The 12,500-nt window shown below is 44.2% G+C and overlaps 1 long non-coding RNA gene across 6 annotated transcripts; it reads left to right on the top strand.

Moving 5' to 3' along the window:
• The first annotated feature begins 331 nt into the window (after nucleotides 1–331).
• LOC135096387 (uncharacterized) lies at nucleotides 332–9,694 on the top strand. Of its 6 annotated transcripts, none has more exons than XR_010264729.1 (6): nucleotides 332–909; nucleotides 6,410–7,051; nucleotides 7,608–7,697; nucleotides 8,280–8,352; nucleotides 8,545–8,664; nucleotides 9,355–9,694. It is a non-coding gene; the product is annotated as an uncharacterized LOC135096387 (long non-coding RNA). The 6 variants fall into 6 exon arrangements; XR_010264733.1 differs by having other exon boundaries at nucleotides 338–909; nucleotides 6,900–7,051; XR_010264730.1 differs by lacking the exon at nucleotides 332–909 and adding an exon at nucleotides 4,906–4,958.
• Nucleotides 9,695–12,500: the final 2,806 nt, after the last annotated feature.

Raw genomic sequence — 12,500 nt, 5'->3', positions numbered from 1 at the left:
CCCCCAGCCCCCAGCCCCCCCATCCCTCCTGCCTAAGGGAAGCGGTGCCAGGCGGCCTCAACAACAAGATGGAGTCGGCGAGGAGGGCCAGAGATCGGTGGAGTGGAGGCGTGGTGCACACAGCCTGCACACACCCCTGACAGCTGTGCCGCTGCCGAGGCGCCTCCTCTTCCTTCAGTGTTACTGACTGAGGTACATGAAGCAGATGACTGCAGTGGTGGGAGGGTGTCTGCGCAGGGCCTCCATTCCTTCTGCCGTCACTGTGACGGGGCTGGCAGCAGGTCGCCGAGGGGCAGGCCACCGCCAGGGTCTCCTTGGTGTGACTCGCTGGGTTTGTGTTGCCTCATCCACGACGCAGCGCAGTATTGGCCGGCAGAGGACACGGGCGCGGAGTGAAGGTGCCCGTCATTCACGCGTGCACAACAAAGACAGCTGGCGCCACCTTCCACACACTTGCCAAGGCGCGTTTTGAGTCAGGCACACCTCCTGGCGTGGCGGCGCCTCGCGGGGCACAATTGCACTGTTTATGTCACCACTCGAGCAGCAATGGTGGGCTTCGCCTGTTGCGCCGACCTTTCAGTTTGAAGCCATTGTTTGCTGCGGCACCAGACTGGCTGAGTGTGTCACCAGGAGAGCACCTCTCATAGGTGTGAAGCCCTTAACAACTGTGTAAAGCATTATCACCACCCCTCTTAGTCTGCGCGTGGACAGGGAGGGCAGCTTGACCTGGTGGAGGCGTTCATCGCAGGGTTTGTCGCCACGCCTTGCCGCCATTTGTGCCACGCCGCCTTGTGCTTGATCTGGTCTCTCAATAACACTTTTGTAACTGACTCACCACACCTGGTCGTTGTGTTCACGCTGAGGAGGCAAGAGTGTGCTGCGCGATGTCACGATTATTTTCTCAGATTGGTAAGTGAAAGGTCTTCCTCTGAAGCGTATCAATGTATGGCAATTTGAATCATTTCGGTGTAAGATTTGTTGACACTAAAACTTGCACATCTTTTTCAGCATCCACACTCTTGGTGCAGGTGTTGCCCGCCTTATGGGTGTCCTGCAGGTTGCTAATTCCGATGTGTGTTACGTGGCACTTGTCACTATTGGTGTTCACAGGCCACTCTTCACACATTGACGAGTGTCTGTGTCTTTCTACAAAATCTGAGGTTGTGTTGGAGAGTCAGCCTTGTTAGCAGTCTTAGTGCCATCTGCGAATTTTGACAGTCTGTTTATGAGCCCGCCGTCAATGCCACTGATATGTACCATGAAGAGGATCGGCCCTAAGACTGATCCCTGAGGAACGCCACTACTTACACTGATCCAGTTTAAAGATTTGCCGTGAATTACTGGTAGCTGTTTGCGGTGTGTCAACCAGTCCTTCACTCACGCGGCGAGGTCACCTGGTGGCCATGAGCTTTTTCTTCATGCAGGAAGCGCTTTGTTTGTTTCTTTCTTTTTCTTATGTAAGAGGGACACCGGACAAGGGGAAAAAATAAAAATAAATAAATAAAAGGCCACTGAGATGCCGGTCCCCGAACAGGTCCAAAGCGGTTGTCAAAAATTGAAGGATAAGTGTGTTGAAGCCTCCCTCTCGAATGAGTTAAAGTCACAGGAAGGTGGAAATACAGAAGCAGGCAGGGAGTTCCAGAGGAAGGGATGAATGATTGAGAATACTGGTTAACTCTTTCATTAGGGAGGTGGACAGAATAGCGGTGAAAGACTGAGAATACTGGTTAACTCTTGCATTGGGGAGGTGGACAGAATAGTGGTGAAAGACTGAGAATACTGGTTAACTCTTGCATTGGGGAGGTGGACAGAACAGTGGTGAAAGACTGAGAATACTGGTTAACTCTTGCATTGGGGAGGTGGACAGAACAGTGGTGAAAGACTGAGAATACTGGTTAACTCTTGCATTGGGGAGGTGGACAGAACAGTGGTGAAAGACTGAGAATACTGGTTAACTCTTGCATTGGGGAGGTGGACAGAACAGTGGTGAAAGACTGAGAATACTGGTTAACTCTTTCATTAGGGAGGTGGACAGAATAGTGGTGAAAGACTGAGAATACTGGTTAACTCTTGCATTAGGGAGGTGGACAGAACAGTGGCGAGAGAAAGAAGAAAGTGTTGTGCAGAGGCCACGGTGATTTATGAGGAAATTAATCCAAAAGCTTTCTGGAAATCAAAATAAACTAATAAACATATAGTAAATAACATAATTAATACTAAACATGTAATTTCCTGCTATTATCGTACATATTACTGACATCATGGTAGAAATTAAGCAGATTGGTGAGACATCGTACATTACAAAAACCGTGTGAGTGTCCCCTGCACCACCATATTGCAGGAACCGTTCTGTTTTTACCTCTCATCACCAATTCCACAAGCTTTCCAACCTACTGATGTGAACCTTATAGGACGATGACTGTGGCCAATTTTTCAAGATAGGAGGAATATTAACTAGTTCTCATGCGTCAGGGCCTTGTGGGGTGCCTGCTGGTGTGTTGGTGAACCGTGGTAAACTTGGCAACCCTGTTTTTTTAGCCTCCCTCAGTGATTATGGGGAAGTTTGATCTGGCCCTGGTGTTTTTGTTTATTTTTATCTTATTCACATTTAAAATTACGGCTTCTTTATTTTTCTGGAAAGTACACGTGGAGAAAATGCTGTTATTTAGTGTTTAAGTGCGTGGTAGAAAGAGTTGATTTTGTTCATGGGGAAATTTGATCTGGCCCTGGTGTTTTTGTTTATTTTTATTTTATTCACATTTTAAAATTACGACTTTTTTATTTTCTGGAAAGCACGTGTGGAGAAAATGCAGTTATTTAGTGTTTAAGTGAGTGGTAGAAAGAGTTGATTTTGTTCATGGGGAAATTTGATCTGGCCCTGGTGTTTTTGTTTGTTTTTATTTTATTCATATTTTAAAATTACGACTTTTTTATTTTTCTGGAAAGCACGTGTGGAGAAAATGCTGTTATTTAGTGTTTAAGTGAGTGGTAGAAAGAGATAATTTTGTGAAGTGAATATTAATGTACAGTATTCATTTAGATTTTTTTTTCTCTTGTAAATCATGAGTTATTTTTCAGCCTGCGTGCATTCACAACAATTTGATAGGCTCGCCGACAGATGGGGCGCGTGCATTGCTTATCACTGGCTGCTCCTGCCGACTCCGTTTGTGATGTATAGTGACACCGCATCGTGGAAGGAGAAGGAGCACAAAAAAAAAAAAAAAAAAAAAGAAAAGCGCATTTTGAAACATACACACACACACACACACACACACACACACACACACACACACACACACACACACACACACACACACACACAAATGATAATAATAATAATAATAATAAGAAGAAGAAGAAGAAGAAGAAGAAGAAGAAGAAGAAGAAGAAGAAGAAGAAGAAGAAGAAGAAGAAGAAGAAGAAGAGGAAAATAAACAAAAATAAATAAAAATAAGTAAATAATTAAAAATACCAGTATAAAATATAGCCCCATGAAAATACATAAGTTAGTGATAAAAATTTTCGTTTTTTTTGACAAGATATTAAAGAAAACGGCGACCTTCTCAACCTACTCATGCATTCTTCCAGCGTCAACAAATATATTTATCCCTTTTCATCTCCTTTGCCGCCAATGTCAAGGAAAAAACAAGACGGTGAAATTAATGATAAATGCCTAAACTATTTATCCTAATCAGAATTAAACTGAGGAATGAAACGTGTACTTTCAAATTTTAACTTAAAAAAAAACACTGAATAACATGACCATGCAACTGTAACCGAGAGAGAGTGACCTTGATATGCAATAAAGATGAAAATTGCAAGATATCTCTATTACTAATATAAATTGTTACCATTATCTTCATTATTCTTATCATTACTACTACTAATACAACTATTATATGTGTGTGTGTGTGTGTGTGTGTGTGTGTGTGTGTCTGTCTGTCTGTCTGTCTGTCTGTCTGTCTGTCTGTGTGTGTGTGTGTGTGTGTGTGTGTGTGTGTGCGTGTGTGTGTGTGTACATTTCTTAGCATTTTTTCGATAGTCTTCACTCAAGTACGATAGTTTCAGCTTAAACAGTGGTGCCGCTTGTTGTTGTTCCTGTAATAGTAGTGTGATAAATGGTGCTGGTGGTAGTAGCAATAGCAGCAGCAGCAGCAGCAGCAGCAGCAGCAGCAGCAGCAGCAGCAGCAGCAGCAGTAGTAGTAGTAGTAGTAGTAGTAGTAGTAGTAGTAGTAGTAGTAGTAGTAGTAGTAGTAGTAGTAGTAGTAGTAGTAGTAGAGAGAGAGAGAGAGAGAGAGAGAGAGAGAGAGAGAGAGAGAGAGAGAGAGAGAGAGAGAGAGAGAGAGAGAGAGAGAGAGAGAGAGAGAGAGAGAGAGAGAGAGAGAGAGAGAGAGAGAGAGAGAGAGAGAGAATATTTGGCAACACTGCAGTAGGAAAATACTTGAGTTGCATTCTCTCTCTCTCTCTCTCTCTCTCTCTCTCTCTCTTGTTGCTAAAGTGGCACACACGCACAGAGAGAGAGAGAGAGAGAGAGAGAGAGAGAGAGAGAGAGAGAGAGAGAGAGAGAGAGAGAGAGAGAGAGAGAGAGAGAATATTTGGCAACACTGCAGTAGGAAAATACTTGAGTTGCATTCTCTCTCTCTCTCTCTCTCTCTCTCTCTCTCTCTCTCTTGTTGCTAAAGTGGCACACACGCACAGAGAGAGAGAGAGAGAGAGAGAGAGAGAGAGAGAGAGAGAGAGAGAGAGAGAGAGAGAGAGAGAGAGAGAGAGAGAGAGAGAGAGAAAATACAAATCAAATTAAAAAATAGAGAAAATAAGACGCCGGAAGCGATGACACGTCAGGCATTTTAGGAAAGATCCGGTAGAGAGAGAGAGAGAGAGAGAGAGAGAGAGAGAGAGAGAGAGAGAGAGAGAGAGAGAGGAGAACAGTCTCTCTCTTTCGTTCTTGTGAGAAAGAAGTAAGTGTGTGTGTCTCTCTCTCTCTCTCTCTCTCTCTCTCTCTCTCTCTCTCTCTCTCTCTCTCTCTCTCTCTCTAAAAAAAAGTGAACAAGACTGATTTAGACATGTGAAAGTGGTGAAAGAAAAGTAAGAAATTAAAGTGAGAGAGAGAGAGAGAGAGAGAGAGAGAGAGAGAGAGAGAGAGAGAGAGAGAGAGAGAGAGAGAGAGAGAGAGAGAGAGAGAGAGAAGTGAGAGTGGAAACAGAAAAGTGAGAGTGAAAACAGAAAAAAACAAACAAAAAAGAAGGAAAACAAACGTGGTGGTGGTGGTGGTGGTGGTGGTGGTGGTAGTAGTATTAGTATTAGTAGTAGTTGTTGTTATTGTTGTTGTTGTGGTAGTAGTAGTAGTGGTGCTGGTGGTGATAGTAGTAGTAGTAGTGGTGGTGGTGGTGGTGGTGGTGGTGATGGTGGTGGTGGTGGTGGAGGTTAACCAGCAGACAGTATTTAACCATGGTATATTAATCAGTAAATATTTAAGACAACACTATTGACAAGTATTGTGTAATGTGAGGTAACGGCACGGATAACCACACTCACTGGCGAGGTCGGGGTCAATGGACTGCTGTGAACGATTTATGTATTACTATTCATTAAGCAGCTCGTTTTGTTGTAGTAGTAGTAGTAGTAGTAGTAGTAGTAGTAGTAGTAGTAGTAGTAGTAGTAGTAGTAGTAGTAACTGTCCCCCTCTTCTACACTGAATATCATCAGTCTGTCCTTTACTTATAATCTAAACTGCAAACTTCACATCTCATCTCTAGCTAAAACAGCTTCTATGGTGTTAGGTGTTCTGAGACGTTTCCGCCAGTTTTTTTTTTTTTTTTTTTTTTTACCTCCCCCCAGCTGCTAACTCTGTACAGGGGCCTTATCCGTCCATGTATGGAATATGCTTCACATGTCTGGGGGGGTTCCACTCATACTGCTCTTCTAGACAGGGTGGAATCAAAAGCTTTTCGTCTCATCAACTCCTCTCCTCTAACTGACTGTCTTCAGCCTCTCTCTCATCGCCGCAGTGTTGCATCTCTAGCTGTCTTCTACCGCTATTTTCATGCTAACTGCTCTTCTGATCTTGCTAACTGCATGCCTCCTCTCCTCCCGCGGCCTCGCTGCACAACACTTTCTTCTTTCTCTCACCACTATTCTGTCCACCTCCCTAATGCAAGAGTTAACCAGTATTCTCAGTCTTTCACCACTATTCTGTCCACCTCCCCAATGCAAGAGTTAACCAGTATTCTCAGTCATTCATCCCTTTCTGTGGTAAACTCTGGAACTCCCTGCCTGCTTCTGTATTTCCTCCTACCTGTGACTTAAACTCTTTTCAAGTAGTAGTAATGAAAATAATGTGATTTAACTCTCTCTCTCTCTCTCTCTCTCTCTCTCTCTCTCTCTCTCTCTCTCTCTCTCTCTCTCTCAGATCATGCCAGGTCACAGGTCAGACTTCCCTCACGCGCAGGTCAAGTATAGGTCAATGCCCCACCCCCCTGCCCCTTCCCGGCCCCCCCCTTCCTCTACTTCGACCACAGGGGGGTAGTGGAGGAGGGGGAGGTGTTTCAATATGGCCGCCGCGTCGCATCACATCCTCAAGACCTCAGCAAGAAAAAACCCGAATTTCTGGTCAAATCTCCGGAAATTCAGAAAAGGTCACCAGAATTTCTAGTCAAGTCACCCGAAATTCTGAAGAAGGATTCCGAAATTCTGAGATCTCCAGATTTTCTGACAAAAACGCGGGAAATTCTGGACGTGTCTCCAGAATTTAGGACAGGAAAGCCAGATATACGGACCAAATCTCCAGAATTTCTGAAAAAAACTCCGGAAAATTTTCAAATGTCATCACAGTATTCTGATTATTCTGTTTATTCCATTTACCCTCCTCCCGCTCCTCCTCCTCCTCCTCCTCCTCCTAGAGAGAGAGAATGGATGAGGAATGAGGAGGAAGAAGAGGAGGATGACCGGCCTCTAGTAATTGATATGGGAGAGGAAGAAGAGGAGGAGAAGGAAGAAGAGGAAAGACAAGAGGAGGAAGAAGAGCAAGCGATGGATCTCAGGATAAACAGAGGTCAGTCTCTCTCTCTCTCTCTCTCTCTCTCTCTCTCTCTCTCTCTCTCTCTCTCTCTCTCTCTCTCTCTCTCTCTCTCTCTCTCTCTCTCTCTCAGTATTTGTGTATGTGTGTGTGTGTGTGTGTGTGTGTGTGTGTGTGTGTGTGTGTGTGTGTGTGTGTGTGTGTGTAATGATAATAATAATAATAATAATAATAATAATAATAATAATAATAATAATAATAATAATAATAATAACAATAATAATAATAACAATAATAATAATAATAATAATAATAATAATAATAATAATAATAATAAAAATAATCATATCAACAAGAACAAACTCAACAATAACTGCAACAACAACAACAACAACAACAACAACAACAACAACAACAACAACAACAACAACAAAATAATAGTAACAAAAAAAAGCAACAACAACAACACCAACAACAACAACAATAATAATAATAATATACAAGTCATTAACCTCTCTCTCTCACTCTCACTCTCTCTCTCTCTCTCTCTCTCTCTCTCTCTCTCTCTCTCTCTCTCTCTCTCTCTCCCCAGATCCCCGCGGGCCGAACCCCTCACAACCCCCCCAAACTCTCCCCCCCCCAGCACCTTACCTAGGCAAGATTTCATCGAGAAGAAAAAGAGGTGAGAGAGAGAGAGAGAGAGAGAGAGAGAGAGAGAGAGAGAGAGAGAGAGAGAGAGAGAGAGAGAGAGAGAGAGAGAGAGAGAGAGAGTATGCCTCGTTTTGTTTATTTTTCATTTTTATTTTTATTTCTACGTGTGTGTGTGTGTGTGTGTGTGTGTGTGTGTGTGTGTGTGTGTGTGTGTGTGTGTGTGTGTGTGTGTGTGTGTGTGTGTGTGTCTAATTTAGCTCAATAACCGCATAAATTTTTATTTCTACGTGTGTGAGAGAGAGAGAGAGAGAGAGAGAGAGAGAGAGAGAGAGAGAGAGAGAGAGAGAGAGAGAGAGAGAGAGAGAGTATGCCTCGTTTTGTTTATTTTTCATTTTTATTTTTATTTCTACGTGTGTGTGTGTGTGTGTGTGTGTGTGTGTGTGTGTGTGTGTGTGTGTGTGTGTGTGTGTGTGTGTGTGTGTGTGTGTGTGTGTGTGTGTGTGTGTCTAATTTAGCTCAATAACCGCATAAACTAACTCTCTCTCTCTCTCTCTCTCTCTCTCTCTCTCTCTCTCTCTCTCTCTCTCTCTCTCTCTCTCTCTCTCTCTCCCAGATCGAGGGCCTAAGTCATGGGAGTTTTTGATGCGGTTGTTAGCAGACCCGAGAACCAACCCAGATGTCATAAGGTAGTAGTAGTAGTAGTAGTAGTAACACCCAAATTTAAAAAATAATCCTAAATATTTTAATGTAAAAATAGAAGTCACCCATAAAATTAATACCGTTTTCTTTGCTTTCTGCTACAGAGAACGAAAGCTTTTCAACGTACACTTATCTATTTTCTTTAAATACTATCCTAACCTATTCTAAACTAATTACAGATGGGAGGACAGGTCACGATACACATTTCGCCTCGTCCAGCCCCAGGTCATCGCCTCTCTCTGGGGTCAAAGGTCAAACAAGCGAACTCTCACCTATAATAACTTCGCTAGAGCTCTGAGGTAAGTTAGTAGCAGTAGTAGTAGTAGTAGTAGTAGTAGTAGTAGTAGTAGTAGTAGTAGTAGTAGTAGTAGTAGTAGTAGTAGTAGTGTGTCTTCAAGTGGTACACGGGAGACAACAAGGGTGACTAAGAGGGGGCTGGTGGAGGTCTTCAAGTGGTACAGGGGACACAGCAAGGGTGACTAAGAGGGGGCTGGTGGGGGTCTTCAAGTGGTACAGGGGACACAACAAGGGTGACTAAGAGGGGGCTGGTGGAGGTCTTCAAGTGGTACAGGGGACACAACAAGGGTGACTAAGAGGGGGCTGGTGGAGGTCTTCAAGTGGTACAGGGGACACAACAAGGGTGACTAAGAGGGGGCTGGTGGAGGTCTTCAAGTGGTACAGGGGACACAACAAGGCTGACTAAGAGGGGGCTGGTGGAGGTCTTCAAGTGGTACTGGGGACACAACAAGGGAGGCTTAAACAAAATCCTCAGGGTCAATTAAGGAAAATAACTACTACTACTACTACTACTACTACTACTACTACTACTACTACTGCCATGATATATACAAGGACTGCCACGTGAAGCCCTGAAAAGTTACTACACCAAGCCTTCCTCGTATATAAATAATACATCTCTCTCTCTCTCTCTCTCTCTCTCTCTCTCTCTCTCTCTCTCTCTCTCTCTCTCTCTCTCTCTCTCTCCACAGGTACCACTACCACACCAAGTATCTCATCCGAGTGTCTGAGCGTCAGCTGGTGTATGGGTGTGGACAACCCGCCATACAGTTTCTCAATACAATCCTGCACCAGCACTGAGAGAGAGAGAGAGAGAGAGAGAGAGAGAGAGAGAGAGAGAGAGAGAGAGAGAGAGAGAGAGAGAGAGAGAGAGAGAGAGAGAGAGAGAGAGAATTTACTTTATTTTCTGTAGATTTCAAATAACTTTCATTGTCATTATTATTGCTATCATTATTATTACTATTATTATTATTATTGTTATTATTATTATTATTATTATTTTTATTATTATTAAAGTGTTTTTGTAAAGAATGTGACATCATTTTATTTCTAATACTTTATAATTGAAAGTAATACTTGAAATAAATAAAAGTTATCGTAAATAAGTAAAAACACCCTTGAAAAACACACCAAAACACACTCAAAACACTCCAAAACATCCCAAAACACACTCAAAACACCCCAAAACACACCAAAACACACTCATAACACCTCAAAACACACCAAAACACACTCAAAACACCCCAAAACACCCCAAAACATCCCAAAACACTCATAACACCCCAAAACACCAAAACACACTCAAAACACCCCAAAACACCCCAAAACACACCAAAACACACTCATAACACCTCAAAACACACTCAAAACACCCCAAAACACACCAAAACACACTCATAACACCCCAAAACACCCCAAAACACACCAAAACACACTCATAACACCCCAAAACACACTCATAACACCCCAAAACACCCCAAAACACACTCATAACACCCCAAAACACCCCAAAACACACTCAAAACACCCCAAAACACACTCAAAACATCCCAAAACACACTCATAACACCCCAAAACACACCAAAACACACTCATAACACCCCAAAACACACCAAAACACACCAAAACATACTCAAAACACCCCAAAACACACTCATAACACCCCAAAACACACCAAAACACACTCAAAACACCCCAAAACACACTCATAACACACTCAAAACACACCAAAACACACTAAAACATACTCAAACACACTCAAAACACCCCAAAACACCCACAAAACACCCCAAAACACACCAAAACTCACCAAAACACCCCAAAACACACCAAAACACACTCAAAACACCCCAAAACACCCACAAAACACCCCAAAACACACCAAAACACATTTAAAACACCCCAAAACACCCCAAAACACCCACAAAACACACCAAAACACATTCAAAACACACCAAAACACACTCATAACACCCCAAAACACCCCAAAACACCCACAAAACACCCCAAAACACACTAAAACACATTCAAAACACCCCAAAACACACCAAAACTCACCAAAACACACCAAAACACCCACAAAACACCCCAAAACACCACAAAACACCCCAAAAACACACTCAAAACACCCCAAAACACACTCAAAACACCCCAAAACACACCAAACTCTTACCTTATACAATATCTCTCCTCTTGACACTCACTGGATTGCGACGCGGCCCTGGGAGAGTGGGAGAGGTCTTCACACTTACACCCACGCCCCTGGGAGATGTGAGGGATCGGGCGGAAGGGCGTGGCTGCGAAGGCCGTGGCGTGTAAGCGAGCCTTGACTAGTATGTGTGTGTGTGTGTGTGTGTGTGTGTGTGTGTGTGTGTGTTAGGTTTGGTTAGGCTGGGTTAGGTTAGGTTAGGTTCGGTTAGGTTAGGTTAGGTTAGGTTAGGTTCGGTTAGGTTAGGATAGGTCAGGTTAGGTTAGGTTAGGTTAGGTTAGGTTAGGCTGGGTTAGGTTAGGTTAGGTTAGGTTAGGTTAGGTTCGGTTAGGTTAGGTCAGGTTAGGTTAGGTTAGGTTAGGTTAGGTTAGGTTAGGTTAGGTTAGGTTAGGTTAGGTTCAGTTCGGTTCGGTTAGGTTAGGCTGGGTTAGGTTAGGTTAGGTTAGGCTGGGTTAAGTTAGGTTAGGTTAGGTTAGGTTAGGCTGGGTTGGGTTGGGTTGGGTTAGGTTAGGTTAGGTTAGGTTAGGTTAGGTTGGGTTGGGTTAGGTTAGGTCAGGTTAGGTTAGGTTAGGTTAGGTTGGGTTAGGTTAGGTCAGGTTGGGTTAGGTTAGGTTAGGTTAGGTTAGGTTCGGTTAGGATAGGTTAGGTTAGGTTAGGTTAGGATAGGTCATGTTAGGCGTGGCGGTGGGGTATCAGAGAGGTCATGACAAGCCTTGGCCACGCCGCGCCCTCTGCTCGGCGCTGGTGTGTGGGTCCAGGCAACACCATCGTGGCTACCTGGCGGAGTGACTGACGGCGCTGGTCACTGTGCGCGGGGCGGCAGACACAGCTGGCGTCTCTCCTGCCATCCCTGGTGAATGTGTGTCTTGTTTGGTCCACGCCAGGCCGCGGCTCCACCACTCAGGGGCGCATCGCTCACATCGCGTTATTTTTCCACACCACAGAGACAATTAGCAAGATTTCCAATTGTTTTGTCTGTTAATAACGCAAAAATATCGTTCACCCGTCACTAAACCATAAAAAAACATCCTTTAAAAACACGTGTCACTTCAGCTAGAGCCTTTGGAATGCAGTGCACGTGAGGGAGACAACCGGGAAGGATTTCAGAACGACCCCAGCTGTTTTGGAGCGGCGTCACGAGTCACCATCTGCTCGAGCCTGGCGCCGACTCACTGCTGCTCAAGTGCTTATACAACAGCAAGCAGTGGGTGGCGTGACGCACTGCACCTGTACACTGGTGGAGGGCGTCTCAATCTCCACTCCCGCACGCTGGACGCCGTGTCAACTCCTCTGGCTTATCCACAATTTACAAAAGTGAGAGCGGCGAATATTTGTCTTCACGTTGGATCAGCCATGTTTGTTTACTGTAGAGACAAAAGCAGCAGACGAGCGGCTTGCGTGTGGCGGGGCGCTCCACACACCGTACATGCTCAGAAAAGTGACGGAAGTGTGCGTGTGTGAGGGCGGCGTGAGTCATCTCATTGTGTGAAGAAGGAAGGAAAAGTAAAGGAGAGGAGGAGGAGGAGGAGGAGGAGGAGGAGGAGGAGGAGGAGGAAGGAAGAAAGGAATAAGAAGAGAAGGAGGAAGTGGGGATAGAATACAAACTTTTAACAATTATTTACTTTCTTC

This window comes from Scylla paramamosain, unplaced genomic scaffold (genome assembly GCF_035594125.1).
Source record: "Scylla paramamosain isolate STU-SP2022 unplaced genomic scaffold, ASM3559412v1 Contig3, whole genome shotgun sequence".
NCBI lineage: Eukaryota > Metazoa > Arthropoda > Malacostraca > Decapoda > Portunidae > Scylla > Scylla paramamosain.
This window is presented reverse-complemented; position numbering and strand designations above follow the sequence as displayed.